Here is a 19,290-nt window from a genome sequence, read left to right on the forward strand (position 1 = left end):
CAGGCTAATTTAGATGGCTTCTGGGCTCCCATAAACATCAAGAGTAGAACCTGCAAGGCTTAAAAATGTAATGTATCAAGGATGATGTCGTGTAAACTCAGAGCAAGTCACAGACCAGTCAGATACAAGAAATGGGGAAACAAACAAAACTCTACCCCTTAACAGGAGTATCTGCAAAGCATTGTTGCCAATTTACAAAATTCCATAGCAGTTATTGAGATGGCATTATACGTGCCATACATCACCATGATTCAATGTTAGTATTAGGTTGAGAAGTTTTGTGGTTTTTTTATGTTTTTATATTTTGCAGAGAATTTAGAGGAATAATTGAGTTCGAGCTAACGTGCCAAGGAGTAAATGAATGATTGCCTCATTGAAAGCCTATCACATCTTCCCTAGCTACCCCCAAACAACAGTTAGTTTTGACTCCTTTTGTGTTATGTTTAACTTAACTAAATTTTTTTGTTGTTCATTGTTTGAAAATAATAGTATTATTTTCAACTCAGAAAAGATGATCATTGTCAAATTATATTATCTTATGGGCTGAATTTTTCCTCAAAATTCATATGTTGAAGTCTAACTCCAATAATACCTCAACATGTGACTTTATTTGGCAATAGAACCTTTGAAGAGGTAACTAAGGTAAAATAAGGTTGCATGGGTGGGCTGTAATCCAATTTTATCTCCTTATAAGAAAAGCCTAGAGCACAGGCACACATAGAGAAAAGACCATGTGATGACACAGGGAGAAGACGGCCATCTATGTACAAATCAAGGAGAATTGTCTCAGAAGAAATCAACACTGCCACACCTAGATCTCAGATATTTAGCCTCCAGCATTGTGAGAAAATATATTTCTGTTTATTCTTTTATATACACAGTATAGTTTCTTTTCTTTTTCTTTTTTCTTTTTTTAAAGTTTTTATTTAAATTTCAGTTAGTTAACATACAATTTCATATTAGTTTCAGGTGTACAGTTTAGTGATTCAACACTTGCATACAATACTCAGTGCTCCTCAAAACAAGTGTATCTCTAATCCTCATCATCCATTCAACCCATCCCCCCAGCCTCCTCCCCTCTGGTAACCATGTTCTCTACAGTTAAGAATCTATTTTTGGTTTGCTTCTCTCTCTCTTTTTCCCCTTCTGCTTGTTTCTTTCGGTTCTTAAATTCCACATATGACTGAAATCATATGGTATTTGTCTTTCTTTGACTGACTTATTTCACTTACCATAATACTCCCTAGCTCCATCCATGTCATTGCAAATGGCAAGATTTTGTTCTTTTTTATGGCTGAGCAACATTCCATTGTGTATATCACACACACTATATCTTCTTTATCCATTCATTAATTGATGGATATTTGGGGTGTCTCCATATTTTGGCTATTGTAGATAATTGAGGTGCTTATGTCCCTTTGAATTAGTATTTTTGTATTATTTTGGGTAAACACCCAGTAGGGCAATTGCTGGATCATAGGGTAGTTCTATTTTTAAATTTTGAGGAAACTCCATACTGTTTTCCAGAGTGGCTGCACAAACTTGCATTCCCACCAACAGTGTAAGAGGGTTCCTCTGTCTCACATCCCCCCAACACCTGTTATTTCCTGTGTTGTTGATTTTAGCCATTCTAAAAGGTGTATGGTGATCTCATTGTAGTTTTAATTTGCATTTCCCTGATGATTTGTGATGTTGAGCATCTTTTCACTTATCTGTTGGCCATCTGTATGTCTTTTTGGAAAAATGTCTATACATTTCTTCTGCTCCTTTTTTAATTGGACTTTTTGCTTTTTGGGGTTTTGAGTTTGAGAAGTTCTTTACAGATTTTTGATACTAACCCTTTATCAGGTATGTCATTTGCAAATATTTTTTCCCATCCCTAAGGTTGCCTTTAGTTTTGTTGATTGTTTCCTTCACTGTGCAGAAAGTTTTTATTTTGATGAAGTCCCAATTGTTTATTTTTGCTTTTGTTTCCCTTGCTTCAGGAGAAATATCTAGTAAGAAGTTGCTATGGCTGATGTCAAAGAGGTTACTGCCTATGTTCTGCTCTAGCATTTTAATGGTTTCCTGTCTCACACTGAGGTATTTCATCCATTTTTAACTTGTTTTTTGTATAGTGTGAGACAGTGTTCCGGTTTCATTCTGCATGTTGCTGTCTGGTTTTTTCAACACCATTTGTTGAAGAGAGTGTCTTTTGTCCATTGGATGGTCTTTCCTGCTTTTGCAAACATCGGATAATTGTGGGTTCATTTATGACTTTTCTTTTCCTTTAATTTATGTGTCTATTTTTGTACCAGTACCATACTGTCTTGATGACTACAGGTTTGTAATATAACTTGAAGTCTGGAATTTTGACGCCTCCAGCCTTGCTTTTCTTTTTTCAAGATTGCTTTTGCTTGACGATTTGGGGTCTTTTGTATTTCCATACAAGTTTTAGGATTGTTTGTTTTAGCTCTGTGAAAAATGCTGGTGGAACTTTGATAGGGATTCCATTAAATGTAGATTATTTTGGGTAATATAGATATTTTAACAATATTTGTTCTTCCAATCCATGAGCATGGAATGTCTTTGCATTTCTTTGTGTCCTCTTCAATTTTTTCATCAGTGTTGTATAGTTTTCAGGGTACAGGTCTTTCACCTTTTTGGTTAGGTTTATTCCTAGATATCTTATTCTTTTTGGTACAATTATAAATGGGATTGATTCCTTCATTTCTCTCTGCTGCTTCATTTATTGGTGTATAGAAATGCAACAGATACTATACATTAATTTTGTATCTGGTGATTTCACTGTATTTGTGTATCAGATCTAGCAATTTTTTGGTGGAGTCTACTGGGTTTTCTACTTAAAGTGTTATGTCATCTGTAGCTAATGAAACTTTGACTTCTTCCTTGCTGATTTAGGTACCTTTTATTTCCTTGTGTTGTCTGATTGCTATGGCTAGGGCTTCCAATACTATGTTAAATAATAGTAATAAGAGTAGACATTCCTGTCTTTTTCCTGACCAGAGAAGAAAAGCTCTCAATTTTTCCCTATTGAGGGTGATATTAGCTGTGAGTTTATTATATATGGCATTTATTATGTTGAGATAAGTTCCCTTGAACCTTTTATTGAGGGTGTCCAATATGAATGGATGTTGTACTTTGTCAAATGCTTTTTTTGCATCTGTTAAAATGAGCATATGGTTCTTATCCTTTCTTTTATTAATGTGGTGTATCACTTTGATTGACTTGTGAATACTGAAACACCTTTGCAACCGAAGAATAATCCCACTTGATCGTGGTGAATTCTTTTAATGTACTAGCAAACTGAATCCAGTTTGCAATCCAGCAAACTGGATTCAGTTTGCTATTATTTTATTAATAATTTTTATATCCATGTTCATCAATGATATTGGCCTATAGTTCTTTTTGTTTGTTTGTTTGTTTGTTGTTGTTGTTTTTGGTGGAGTCTTTATCTGGTTTTGATATCAGGGTAATGCTGGTTTTATAGAAGGAATTTGGAAGTTTTCCTTCCCTTTCTATGTTTTAGCATAGTTTGAGAAGAATACGTGTAAACTCTTCTTTAAATGTTTGATATAATTTGCCTATGAAACCATCAGTCCCTGCACTTTTGTTTGTTGGGATATTTTTGATTATTGATTCAAGATTTTTGCAGGTTATCAGTCTGTTCAACTTTTCTATTTCTTCCCATTTCAGTTTTGGTAGTTTATATGTTTCTAGGAATTTAGCCATTTCTTCCAGGTTGTCTAGTTTGTTTTCATAGAGTTTTTCATAATATTCTCTTGTAATTGTTCATATTTCTGTGGTGTTGGTTGTCATTGCTCCTCTCACATTTGTGATTTTATTTATTTGGGTCCTTTTACTTTTCTTTTTGATAACTCTGGCTAGAGAGTTTATCAATTTTGTTAATTTTTTCAAAGGATCAGCTCCTGGCTTCGTTGATCTGTTCTTTGTGGATTTTTTTTAAGTTTCTATATCATTTATTTCTGCTCTAGTCTTTATTATTTCTATTCTTCTGTGGTGTTAGGCTTCATTTGTTTTTCTTTCTTTATCTCCTTTAAATGTAAGGTTAGGTTGTTTAATTGAGATTTTTCTTGCTTTTTGATGTAGGCCATATTGCAATATACATCCCTCTTAGGACTGCTTTTACTGTATCCCAAAGATCTTAGAACATTATTTTTTCATTTTAATTTGTTTCCATGTATTTTTAAAAATTTCTGCTTTGGTTTCCTGGTTAATCCATTCATTGTTTATTTTATTTATTTATTTTAGAGAGAGAGAGAGTCTATGCATGGGTGAAGGGGTGTGGGTGGTGGGCAGAAGGAGAGGGAGAAGGAAAGGGAAAGAGAGAATATGAAGCAGGCTCCACATCCAGCATGATCAAACATAGGGCTCTATCTCATGATCGTGAGTTCATTACCTGAGCTAAAATCAAAAGCCAGACACTCAACCAAATGAGCCATCCAGGTGCCCCACATTCATTGTTTAGTAGGATGGTTTTTAACATCCATGTATTTGTGGTTTTTCTAATTTTTTTTCTTGTGGTTGACCTCAAGTTTCATAGCATTGTGGTCAGAAAATATGCATGGTATGATCTCATCTTTCTGTACTTGTTGGGGCCTGATTTGTGACTTACTATGTGATCTATTCTGGAGAATGTCTGTCCCATGTGTACTTGAGAAGAATGTGTATTCTGCATATATCATATATATTCTGAATATATATATTCAGTCCATCTGGTCCAGTGTGTCTTTCAAAGTCATTTTTTCCTTTTGGTTTTCTGTTTAGATGATCTGTCCATTAATGTAAGTGAGGTGTTAAAGTCCTCTACTATAATTATATTATTATCAATGAGTTCCTTTATGCTTATTATTGATTCTTTTATATATTTGGGTGCTCCCATGTTGGATGAATAAACATTTATAATTATTAATTCTTTGGGTTGTCCCCTTCATTGTGATATAGTGCCCTTCATTTCTTGTTAGTCTACTTTTTAAAGTCTAGTTTCTCCAACATAAGTATTTCTATTCTGGCTTTCTTTTGATGTCCATTTGCACGATAAATGTTTCTCTATTCCCTTACTTTCAGTCTGCAGGTATCGAGGTCTAAAATGAGTCTCCTACAGGCAGCACATAGGTGGGGCTTTTTTTTTTATCCATTCTGAACCCTATATCTTTTTGATTGGAGTGTCTTTTAAGATTTTTCTTTATCACTATATTTTGCACATTCAATTACAAAATGTCTTTGTGTTGGCCTGCTTTTGTTGATTCTGATGGGAATTCTCTGTGCCTCCTGGATCTGTGCTTCCTTCCTCAGATTAGGGAAATTTTCAGCTATTACTTCCTCAAATAAATTTTCTGTCCCCTTTCTCTGTCTCTTCTTCAGTGACTCTTATAATATGAGTCATGTTATATTTGAGGGAATCGCTGAGTTCAGCCCCTCTTATTTTCCCAGCCAATGGCTTTGGGAAAACGTTCTCTTTGTGCATTCCCCTGTGTGCTCCTCTCTCTCTCACCTTTCTCTGCAAGCAACCAGGGCCCCCTCCCTTCTGCAGCACCTATGATCCTTTTATCCCCTAAACCATGCCTCCATACTGCCTACCTTTTTTGATGTGGCTTCTTCTGTCCCTTTAGTTGTGCTGTTGGTTCTGTCAGTTGTAAGATTGATTTCTGGGGTATTTGCAATGATTTGACAGTTATCTAGTTGTGTTTGAGGGATCAGAATTGCCCAGGGTCCTCCTAATCCACAGCCATCTTAGCTCCTCCATACATTTCTGTTTAAATCACTGTTATGCACTTTGTTATGGCAGCCCAAGCAAACTAATGCATGGTTTATGTAACTTAGTTTCATTTTTTGTTTTTGTTCATTGTTTGGAATACCTCAAAATGCATATTTTGATTAATTTTAAGCTTATAAAGGATATCGAAAAGCCACTAGAGAAAGATGAAAAATTATGGTTAATGACAAGAAAATTTAAATTCTGAGAAAAAAAATACTAGTGTTATTTTCAATTTAGTAAAGATGGCCAGTCAAAATTATAAAGTATACCTAGGACTAATAATAGTATCCTATATACAAATAATTTGCTTACATTATTTTTAATGGACACAAATGAGTAATTAGACACTGTTGCAACTATATGGAGCTGCATAACAAATTACCCAAAACTTGGTGGTTGAAAACAAAAATTTAGTATTAGCTTTTACAATTCTTTGGTTTGACTGGACTCAGCTGGATAGTTCTCTCTGGATTTTACATGCAGCTGCAATGGGAAAACAACTGTGGCTGAGATTATCTAAAGGCTCAACTGGTTTTAGTTGGATGGTCCCTTCATTCTTACAGCTGACACATTGATTTTCCTTGGCTGCTCTTTCTCTCATGCAAGATCACATCTTGTATGTGGCTGGGGTTTCTCAGAGCAAAGTGATCCCAGGGTAGTGTTTTGTTTGGGTCTCAGCCTATCTATAACCAGTGTTGTGGCTGGGCCTTGTTGTTTCTATTATGATTGTAACACACCATCAGCAATAACCATCAGGGAACTTTGGGGAAAAGTGGTTTATTACTTATAAGTCCTAGAAATCACACAGCACACCTGGGCCATGTAGAGAGGTCATGGGGGAAAGAGAGAGAGACGAAGACAGAGACAGGGACAAAGAGACAGAGAGAGAAAGCATGGGGCTCACATTCCACTTTTATTGGGAATGAGGGTGGGGTCCTAGGGTTTTCTAAACTCACTCTTTATTGGTTAATTATAACATCAGAGTGGGAATTTAAAGTAGAGGAAAAGAAAAAACAAGTAGTCCAAATGTTCAGTTATGGAAATAAACTAGGATCTCTAAAACAAAGGAGCCTGGGGGTGGGGGCATGGCCTGACTTTTCATCTAGCCCTGAGGCTGGTTATATGTTGTATGTGGCTGCCAATAAGCTTACTAGAGATTGCCTTTGAAGTAAATACCTTTTTAAAGTAGATGCATCTGCAATCAAAGCTTGGATCAATCTCTTATGTTACAAAAAAAGAACTGTCAGGGCTCACACTACAGGTAGTCATACTTCTTACACAGTGGCTGTCTTCTAAGAGGCAAGAAGAAGCTTACTAGGCTAAATGAAGTTTCCACCCAGAGCTGGCTATTTGTAGAAGCAGTTACAAGACCTATCCATTTTCAAGAGGATACAGAGGGATTCTGTTTCTTAATGTGAGTGTTGCATTTTACATTACAAAAATCATACGGGATAGGAGAAAGCGTAGCCATCTTTAGAGTATAAAATATGCCATAATCATCAACACCATTTCACTTGATAAAGAGAATGGATCTCAGAGAGATGGGATGAAGTGGTCAATATGTCACAGCTAGTAAGTGGCAGAGTTGCTACTCAAATTCAAGTCCATCTTGTTCTAAGACCCAAAGTTCTTTTTCAGAAACCTTAGAAAGAGTTAATGGCTGCTACTGAAAACACACACACACACACACACACACACACACACACACAGAGTAAACACCATTTGGGAAGTATTTTCTTTATGACAAAATTGTTAGATATATATTACATAAACTTTATCCATATATTTATTTCCCTTGTTGATGTAAAAAAAATAATCCCATAAGGATTTGACTCACATTGCATGCAACACAATCAGACTAAAAAATGTAATATTTTATCACAAGTTTGATCATGTTTTATTTTTATCTTATTCTGTACCTTGATAAACTGAAATGATTAACCAGAATCCATCTTTTAAAAATGAAAAAAAAAACATGGGACACCTGGGTGGCTCAATCGGTTGGGCGTCCAACTTTGGCTCAGGTCACGTTCTCATGGTTGGTGGTTTGAGCCCCGCATCAGGCTCTGTGCTGTCAGCTCAGAGCCTGGAGCCTGTTTCCGATTCTGTGTCTCCCTCTCTCTGGCCCTCCCCCGCTCATGCTCTGTCTCACTCTCTCAAAAATAAATAAACATTTAAAAAAATTTAAAAATGAGGAGAACAGAGACACATATAGCTTATTTGTCTTAGTCTTATCAGCATATACTCAATTTCATATGGCATGTAACAGGACAATGGTTTTGGGTATTTAATGAACCTAATTCACATACACACATATACTCAGAAAAATGCTTTGGTAAAATAGAGTTAATATTACCAAGTATTTTACTTATATTTGGAAGAAAGTCTGGCCATTCTTATTAACAAGCAAATACAATTTCTGTCTTGTTATGAATGTGGCCTTGATGTTCTCCTCAGCTTGACTAAGCTTTAGACAGGTTTCTTTCTGATAAGAGGCCCTGACCTTCCTTTCCATAGAGGATTTACTTTAGAAACTTGCAATTTTAAATTATTTCCCTACTTCTTAAAAATAGAAACCTTTTACAACCTAGCAATGTTTTTCCTAAGGACCTGGGGGCCATCCCTTTGAAATGTAATCATCAGTAAAGATAGGGCCCTATATCCTAGTCTCTGTGGGAAAGTTGGAGCCTAACTTTCACAGCACCAGTTAGAAACACAAATGGAATAATCACATTGACCAACCTTACCCCTCAAGTCCTCCAGTATTTTTCCATTAGCTCACCTCAGCATTTAAAAATCCTCCTCTCTTTTATTTCAGAGGGATTGAGTTCGGTCTCTCATCCCTATTGCATTAGTCTTGAACCCTATCGAGATGGTCTTGAATGAAGTCTTCCTGTCCTGTTTAACTCTACCTGATGCATTTTGTTTTCCTTTGACACTTGAAATAAGTCTGCTGTTTGCAAGATGTAAATATAATTAACAAGCTGTTTTCACTGGTTTCTCTTTGACATTCACAATTAGAGTCCTGGGAACTCGATGTTAATGTTCTTTGATGCCAAATAGAAACAATTTTTGAAGGACTTTGCAAATATGTAGAACATGATTTAAGTACTTCAATAGTAAATGATTGATGATGATAATGATGATGATGATGATGGCGATAATGTTGATACTAGATAAAGAAAAATATTTTTGATACTTATATAGGGCTAAAAACAAAATAACATAAATATATTATGTTTAAGTTTCAAATGTCCAACAGCTCATATTATCTATGCTGCTATTTCAGAGTGGTAACAAGAAAGTATGTATAACTATAAAAAGAGATTAAAGTCATGGCAAATTGTTAGTCATATACAAGTGTGTTAATATTAAAGGATCACAGTGGTTCTATGTATTAAAAGTGGGTATTTTTTTCTGTTTTCTTATGAAAAAAGCTTAGTGAAATCTATATTATTAAACAAAACTGGAGAAAACCACCTGCATTCTTGGGACTCTGGTAATAAATAGTATGATTGACAGAAGAACTTACAGATTTTTTTTCATTTTTGTTTAATAAAAATTGATTGTGCCTATTACGGCTTCATACCATCACTCTACCGCAGGAGCTGAGGAGGCATTTCGTGATAAGTCCTATTTGCAGCCACTTCAAAAACGCATTGGCTTGAAATTTATCATCATTTTTCTTCTCATTCCTAAATGAGGATTTTCATTGAAAATTTGGTGAAATTCCATTCTCCATTTTTTGAGTTACTGAAGCAATAAGGTTAGCTATTTTTCACCTGCATGTTGTTTCAGGTACCATTTGGAGTATTTTTCTGGTGAAGGTCATTGAAGAAAACTCTGGTGTGAGCATAGTTCCGAAAGTGGAAACATTTTTATTTGACTGCAGTCAAGTAGTCCAAAATAGATTTTGAAGTTAAAGCAAAATAAACAAAAATGTAGCAATTTCCATTAATTCTTTAATTACAGAGTCTGTATTTGTCAACTCTCCCTTCCTGTTCTTGTGTCTAGTTCCTTTTTCTTAAGGTATGTAAGATTCAGTAAGAAGTTTATTTTATGTTTTCTATTATAATCTGAAAGCATGGATGTTTCAACACTCTATTGGTTAAGCTGCCTTAAAGGTGAAATTCTATGTTAAAAATAAATATGTTCATGTATTTTTATAACTTTTCCATATGAGCTAAACCACTGCAAATAAAAAGATCACATAACTTTATCTGGATTCCATTAGTTCTATTAGCCAGTAGATTTGGATCATGAATGTAAAGGAAATGCTTGAAAGCAAAATATTTGTTATTAGTATAATTTTAAAAATCAACAGCTTTTTAAAAATTGGTGAAATAATAAAACAAAAATAAAATGAAAAAGTAAAAATTCCCCCAAATCCCTATACCCACACGTAGCAATATAAACATATAGGATTTCCTAGAAGTATTTTAACACACACACGCACACACACATACACACGGACACATATAATATCACTTGTGATAGGCTAAAAAAAAGCCCCCAAAATATAATTATGTCCTAATCTCTTGAAACTAATGAATGTTACCTTACATGTCAAAAAAAAAGGACTTTGCACAAATGATTAAATTAAATATGCTAAATAAACGGGCTGCCATAACAAAATATTACAAAGATGAGGAGATTATCCTTAGTTATCCAGATGGATCTTAAACACAATCACCTATATACCTTCTCTTGCATGAAGAGGACGGTGGAAGGAGTGGGCACATGGAGAAGGTGATGCAACTATGGAGGCAGAGATTACAGCAAGGTGGCTAGATGGTAAGAAAGGCTGACAACCTTCAGAAGGTCTAAACGGAAAGGAATAAATTCAACCCTAGAGCTTCCAGAAGAAGCGTGGCTCTGCTGACATCTTCATTTTGATCCAGTGAAACCAATTTTGGACTTTTGGCTTCCAGAGCTATGAGGAAATAAATTTCTGTTGTTTTAATTTGATAGTAATTTGCAGCAATGTAAGAAACTAATGGAACACATAATTATAAACACATTGTATGTAAAAGTTTGTTTTCTACTATTGCCATTTTATTAGATTATACTGTAAGCTTTATATCTAGTCTCTGGTAATTATAGGTCCTCATGAACTTGTGATAAGAAATATATGAAGTAATTAACAGTTAATGATAAATACATAGCTGATTTGTTATTCACTTTAAATCGTTACTTACTAGGGGTGTCTGGGTGGCTCAGTCAGTTAAGCATCTGACTTTGGCTTAGGGCATGATCTCATGGTCCATGAGTTCCAGCTCCATGTTGGGCTGTGTGCTGGCACTCAGAGCCTGGAACCTGCTTCAGATTCTGTGTCTCCCTCTCTCTCTGCCCCTCCCTGCTCATGCTCTGTCTCTCTCTTTCTTAAAAAACAGAACAAAACAAAAAAATTACAAAATTTAAAAAAATGGTAATTTATTATTTCATATTATAGAATATTTTTTAAAAGATATTTTGGTCTTTTCCAAATATGTGCTACAATACATAATTGTATTGTACATTATGCTACAATACATAATGTTGTATTGAATATATATGTGCTTAATTTATTTCCTTATTTGGAATTGCTTTCCTTAGGATAAGCAAGTCCTTTAGTGTCTCTGCTTAGTTTAATTCATCTGGAAAAGGTAAAATTTGGACAAGATGACTTCTAAGATCACTTTTTTGCTACTGTATTCAAATTACTGTTTTCTAAGAAGTAGGGGGAGAAGATGGAGGTTGGAAAGTAAAAAATATTTAGAGTAGTTTAGAAATATATATGCAGTCAGGACATGGTTATTTGATCATTATGCATCCTTTTAAGAGATATCTAGGAGAGTAGGTGATGGGCATTGAAGAGAGCATCTTTTGGGATGAACACTGGGTGTTGTATGGAAACCAATTTGACAATAAATTTCATATATTAAAAAAAAAGAGTTATCTAGGAGAAAACGCTGCTAGGTGATAGAATGCTGGGAGCACATAGTGATTTTGATGATGTCCTAAAGACTTTTTACTCTGAGTTAAATTAGGAATTTCATGTTCATTTTAGCACACTAGATTGTAAAATAAAATTACCATTTATTTCTCAAATATTGCCTGCTGAAGTGTCAGGAAGTCTGAAAATCTGACCTGAGATATGGCCCTCAACTCCAAGTAAAGAATTCTTTCGAGGTCCATAATAGATATATATTTTTTAATTCTCAAAAATAGGAAATTTGGGATTCTTGTCAAGTTGAGATTCTTGCCTTGTCTTTGTCTTCTATCAGTCATACACAATTTGACACTCCAGATGTTTCTCCCAAAGGGAAGTAAAATATGGTGGTACAGTCTTCACGTGCTCTATGTTTTCTCCCTGGAGCTCTTCGTGTTGGTATTTAATACTGACTTAACAAGTCTTATCATAGCTTTCATGGGTTCTTTGTCCAAAGTGGCGAGATAGTGGTTACTTTGTCATTGAGTCTTGGAAACAAAGCTTTATACTGATATTTTAAGGTGTGTTACTTCAAAACAACCCAGCATTATCACAAGAATGAATCTAGGCTTGAATCTTGTGAAAGCTGCCTAAACTCCTTAGAGGAAAAATATGGTATGGACATATCATTAGGTAAATAGTAAATGTTGCTGAGGTGAATTGAAATGCTTCATTTGCTTTTAGGCCACTGCAATTATGAATAGACTAGGATCTATAGTTTGAGGAAAATAAAAGATTATGGATCTATGGCTTGAAAAAAAAGATTAAGAAGTCCCATTCTTGTTTTACACATAGAAAGAATCAGTAAACAGTTCACGGAGGTGACAAATTATTTACCCAACAGAAGGGGAAGCAATGAATGAGTCTCTTCTCCACCTTAAGTGATATGACAAATCCTTTTATTTAGGAATGAACTGCACTTTTAGGGGTATAAAACCTCTCTGCTTGTCTCATTTTATAGTTGTAATTTATTTTTAGTAATTACACATGTTAAGCAATGAAACTATAGTGCCCAGAAATCTCTGACACTAAAAGGATTAATTTGAAACTTAGTTTAAATGCTGTAACGCTAGCAGGCTTGCTGACCTGTTCCTTGGTCTGGTTCTGTTAGCTTGTTATTTTTCCTGTGGCAGCACATGGGTCATCTCATTCTTGTGAAGGATGCAGTACAATTTTCAAATGAACTCTTCCATTTCTTCAACTTGTACAAATTTTGTTGGGGTGTGTGTGTGTGTGTAAGAGAGAGAGACAGACACAGAGAGGAGAGATGGAGGGAAAGCAAACCTCAGGGATCAATATCTAAGTGGTTGGCAGTGAGATCCAGCTTCTACTGAGTTTCTCTACAAATGGTGCAATATTCAATATTAGAATTTCACATAGCACTGCCTTCTTCTTAACACAAATAAAGTTACAGTTAACTTTACAGATTGGAGCAACTGTAACTGCATTTAAAATCGTTATGAAGTCACACTTTTATTTGGGCTGTTGGGAATTCAAGGCAAGAAATAAATGGCGCAGAAAAAATATATTAATTTCCTGGGGCCGCCATAACAAAGTACTACAAACGAGGTGCCGTTAAGTGAGAGAAATTTATTGCCTCCCACTTCTGGAGGCCAGAAGCCTAGGATGAATGTATCTGTAGATTTGCTGCTGATGCTACCAAGGGTTGTGAGGGAGACTGTTCCATTCCTCTCTCAAGATTCTGGTGGCTTGCTGGCAATGTTGGCAGTCTTTGCCTTATAGATTTCTGATTTCATCTTTAAAAAACATTCTCCCTGTACATGTGTTTGTCTCCATATTTCCCTCTTTATAAGGACATTTGCCTCATTGGATCAGAAACCCATGTGACTCCAGTATGACCTCGTCTTAACAAAGTACGTCTGCAAACACTCTACTTCCAAAAGAAGGTCAGGTTCTTAAGTACTGGGGGAATACAATTCAGCCTATAATGGAAGTATTCTCCCTGATTTTAGGCATCTTGTTTTTTGAAGCTCCAGTGTGGGTAAACCTCAAAAAGATACAGGAATAGAAAACGTCAATGGTACGATAGGAGATGTCTATGGGAAGTGACCATTAACATTTTTAAAGACTATTTTTAGAGAAAGTTTAGGTTTCAAGAAAAATGAAGAGGAAGGTATAGAGACCTCCCCTATGCCCTTTTCCCCCAGACCTACATAATCTTTCCCATTATAAACATCTCCAACAGAGGTATATTTGTTACTGTTGATGAACCTACAAAGAGTCATCGCTATCACCCATAGTCCATGGTTTACTTCACAATTCATCCTTGACTTCTACATTCTGTGGGTTTGTACATTGTACAATGACATGTATCTACTATTTACAATATAATACAGACTATTTTCACTGCTCTAAAAATCCTCTGTGCTCCACTTGTTCATCCCTCCCACACCTCGCCCACTGGCACTTACTAACCTTTTTACTGTTTCCATAGTTTTGCCTTTTCCAGAATGCTGTATAGTTGGAATCATATAGTATGTAGTCTTTTCAGATGGGATTCTTTCACTTAGCAATATGCATTTAGGTTTCCTTCATGTCTTTTCATGTCTTGAGAGCACATTTCTTTTTAGTGCTGAATAACATCCTGTTGTCTGGATGTACCACAGTTTATTGACCCATTCACCTACTGAAGGACATCTTGATTGATTCCAAGTTTGGGCAACTATGAATAAATACCCACATGCAGGTTTTTATATGGATATAAGTTTTTCAACTCCTTGGAGTAAATCCAACTAGTGTAATTGTTACATCATATCGTAAATGTGTGTTCAGTTTCATAAGAAACTGCCAAACTGTCTTTCAAAGTGGGCGCCATTTTTATTCTCACCAGCAATGAATGAGTGCTCTTGTTACCAGCATTTGGTGTTGGCAACATTCCAGATTTTGGAACATTGTAATTAGTATGCAGTGGTATTTCATTGTTGTTTTAATTTGCATTTTCCTGATGACATATGATTTGGAGCACCTTTTCATAGGGTTGATTGTCATCTATATATCTTCATGGTGACATGCCTATTAAAGTCGTTGGCCCATATTTAAATCATATTTTTAACTTTCTTATTGAGTTTTAAGGGTTGTTAGCATATTTTTGGATAACACTCTATAGGGGCCCGGGGAAGGCTGCCCCAACATGTGCCACTTTGGCATAAAGATTATTTTGAGTTAAAAGTTATCAAAACCCAAGAAGATGTAGGAAAAGTTCTCTGCCTCCCCCCACAGCTGCCTAAATTTGATTTAGAAAAGAAAGCCTATATCAAGAAGAGAACTATGAACAGAGGCTACCCTTTATTAACCTAAGGAACTTACCTGGATAATAGGACAACCTTTGTTTTTCCAAATATCTCCTTTCATCTTCTTGCTCCCTTTAGTGTCCTCAGGACCTGACCTCTCCCCTTAGCTCATGTAAGATTCATGTTGCTTCACTGTCTTTGGAATCTCATGTCTATGTGGATTCCCTGTACATAGGCCTATTAAATTTGATTTTCTACTGTTACTCTGTCTCATATCAATTTGATTCTAAACACAGCTAGAAGGACCATAGAACAGAGGAAGATCCTCCTACCCCAAAACTCCCTTATCAGATATAGCTTTTGCAAATATTTTCTCCAAGTCTGTGGCTTGTCTTCCCAGTCCCTTGACATTGTCTTTTGCAGAGTGGTCTTTAATTTTAATAAGCCCAAGGTCGCCTTAATTTTGTTATGTTATTTCATAGAAACATTTAGTTTGCATTTTACATTTAAATCTATAATTCATTTTGAGTTAATTTTTGTGGAGGTTTAACAGCAGTGTCTAGTTTCCTTTTTCTTTACATGTGAAAATGTTCAGTTTTCGAGCACCATTTGCTGAAAACACAAACGTCTCTCCACTACAATTCCTGTGCTCCTTTATCAAAGATTACTTGACCATATTTATATGAGTATTTTTCTAATATGTTCCATTATCTAATTTTCTTTTTTCTTTCTCCCCCCTTTTTTTGACAATGCCACATTTCTTAATTATTGTAGCTTCATAGCCAGTCTTGCAGTTGAGTAGCGTCAATTTCTGACTACTTGGTCTCCCTCAATATTGTGTTGCCTTGTAGCAGGATTCTTGCATAGAAACATGGGACACCTAGGCTCTTCTTTCCAGGAAGCAGCTTTATTCGTGCCGGCACAGACTGAGTGAGCTAAGACCTCAAAAGGATGAGCCCCAAGTGCAGTGGGGTATAGCCTTTTATGCAGTTTCTACTTCTGTGTCTCCCATATATGGTGACACATATATAGTCTGATTGGATACAGTCCAAGTCATAGAGTCATGTCAGAGTTATGCATATGTATATAAGAGTTGATTGGGCCACATTGCACATTGCCTTCCTGTGTTCTGAGAAGGCCTCCACCACATTCTTTAGGAAAGGGCTCTACCACAGCCTATTCTGGGTCTTTTGACTTTCCATATAAATTTTAGAACCAGTTTGTCTATATCCACAAAATAACTTGCTGTTATTTTGATTGAGATTTCACTGAAACTATAGAACAAGTTGGGAGAACTGGCATCTTGACAATATAGAGTATTCCTATTCATGAAACTCACCATTTATTTATTCTTCTTTGATTTTATTCATCAAAGTTTTGTAGTATTCCTCATATAGGTCTTGTATATGTTTTGTTAGATTTATATCTATATTTTTCATGTTATTTGGATGTTATGTAAATTATAATGTGTTTTTAACTTCAGATTCCATTTGTTCATTGCTGGTATATGGTAAAGTGATTGCCTTTTGTAAATTAACCTTGTGTTCTGTAACCTTTTTAGTATCATGGAACGTTGCAGAGTTGGCATATAATCTTCCCTCAGCCCTACAGGTAATATTTGAAATTCAGGACAGGTATGCTATTACAAAGCTCATTTATAAAATCAATTAATATAAACGATTTAATTCAGGACTGGCATTGGAAACATTCTCCTTACTTTGATGCTATCATTCCTGATCTTGTATGGGTTTATATGTGTGCGCATGTGCGTGTAGCTTTTGATGGCTTAGGTTTTTTTTTTGTTTTTTTTTGTTTTTTTTTGTTTTTTTGCATTTACATGGCTTTGATTGTAGCACACTTTCTCAATGTTCGGTCTTTTATTTTTAATCTTCTGAGACCAGTCACCAAATCACACATCTTCTTTCCTCTGAAAACCTAGATTCTTATTTAGTGAAATGCCCCAAAGAAAGGAAAACTTTATTTATTTCTGTACTTTTTTTTTTCTCATTTTAACTCTATTTATGAAACTGCTTTCTGGATTTCTCTGATTCTACTCCTTTAGCCATAGTTTCATGTAACAGTTCTCAACATTTCTTAGACCTTATCATGGTTTGAAACCCTTAAATTTTTACGGCATACTTGAGAAGATAATGGCTAAAGAATGATCATAGCATTCATTTGGTAGGTCTTCATCACTGTGTCTTTCTTTGAACTTGACCTCTTTACTTCTCTGCTTATGGCTATAGGAGCCAAGTTTTCCCACATTCCATATATATTTTGTTTTTATTTTTGTTGTTGTTTTGTTTGGTTTTAGTTTCAGCCCTCTTGTTCTAATTTACCTCTAGCTCTGACAGGGCCATTTTATCTTAATACTCCACCTGATGAAGATTAGCATAATAATAAATGATCTTTATTGTAATAAAAAAAAACCTTACCATTAAGTGAAATTTGCATTTACATGAAGGAATTTTCCTAAGCAACCTTCAGATTTGTTTTTCCTCTGTGGTATTTTTTGCAATGCATTACCAGAATTTTCCTTTTAGGTTGCTTATTGTAGAATTGCAATATATTTCATTTTGCCATGTAACTGAAAACCATACTGCTATAGCCCTTGTCAACATTGCTATAGGATACAATACACCACCATCAATTTCATTAACTGAGTTGTCTGGAGGGCTCAGTTTATAATGTTTCACTAGTGAACAGATAGAAGAAATCCTAAGAAACACAAGTAAATAATCTGAGTTAGACAGTCTGCCCCAAATTACTCTCACTTATTATGCACATGCAACTGTCCTTCTAAAAAACATGAAATTACATATTTTGAATTGTTACTTAAAAAAATCTTACTTTGCTATTGTAAATACTGATAAAATTTCTAGCAAAGTAAGATATTTCTTTGTTAGTTTTTATATCCCCTAGATAGATTAAAATAAATAGCCACATAGCACAACAGCCTTGTTTCTTATGCCATCACTTGTATTGTCATCTATGTCTCTCTCTGGGCTTAGAAGAGTTAAAATGTTTGAGTTCTAGAACTGTGAGATGTTTTAGAGGTCACTTCTAGGGATGATTCCCTCAGTCTTTGGTAAACTTTAGTTTAGCCTCTTAAAATATGTCTATAAATTCCCCTGGGCCCTACTCTATGACTTTTTCAGACTAAGTAAGGAAGGTGGTATGTTTGCCTTGATTATTATTTTTTTTCTGCATATTTAAAGTTCTACTTTTCTCTTCTTCTCAAATATAAACTAGCTATTTCAATTGTGTGTCAAATTGTCACTTATCATATCATCAGTTCAATTCCATTTTATATCTCTTCCCTGGTGTGTAAAATTATTGCTTGCAGCACCACTTGTATCTGGAAAGTTACTTCTACAGACATAAAAGTGAGCAATCTAGAGCACAATTTAGTTATTTTATTTGTGGTAGGGAGAAGGTGAGTAGTCAACTTTGAAATGTACACCCCCTAGTATTCCTAGAGTTGTTCACATCTGTTATTTGATTTGTAAAAATATGACCTTTGGTATTAAAAAATACATGAAATAAGAACAATCTGCATAGTTTTAAAGTTTGTTTTCCAAGGTTGAGTTGATCTTACCTATTTTTAAGGAGCCTGAAAAAACTAATTTCCAATTTAAGTTAGATGAAAATATTTTATTTCAATGACCATTCATCATCTAAGCATCCAGTTCCCCTTTTCCAAATAAACATTGCATGTATCTTCTATAAAACATTTCATTCATTTCTTCCAGTCTTTCACTGACTTAAATTCCATTTCTGTGTTTTTGTAAATATTATTTTCCATCACCCACTATACGCCTAAACTTTAGGAAACAGGTTTTGTCCCTTTTTTGTTTTCATAATTTAGTTTGTTGGAAACTTTCATGGGTCTTGAGATGTCATGGCTATTTTTGAATTGTAGCCCCAAATATTCATTTAATTTCAACCCATATTCCTTCAACCCAGAAGTGTTGCAGGATTGCTGAGCATAATAATCAAGAAAGAATTTGAAATGTTTTATGGTGTAGCTTAGTAGGTTTACTTAGGTAGCACAGGGACAGGACCTGTGGGCTGAAAAGGCTATACTTTTGCTGTATGAAGCTGGTGGTTATAGCTTAGTGCTCAAGGAGGAGGCACAGGCAGGGAGTATTAAATAATAAATGTTTCTTTGAATTTCTACTCATAAACCTACTTTCACAAGGTTTGTCTGGATTAGCATTCAGTTTGATACTAGATATGGGTGAGATGTGCCGAAAGTCATGAAACCTTTAAGAATATAGCACCCAGAG

Source organism: Acinonyx jubatus, chromosome D1 (assembly GCF_027475565.1).
Source record: "Acinonyx jubatus isolate Ajub_Pintada_27869175 chromosome D1, VMU_Ajub_asm_v1.0, whole genome shotgun sequence".
In the NCBI taxonomy this organism is placed as follows: Eukaryota; Metazoa; Chordata; class Mammalia; order Carnivora; family Felidae; genus Acinonyx; species Acinonyx jubatus.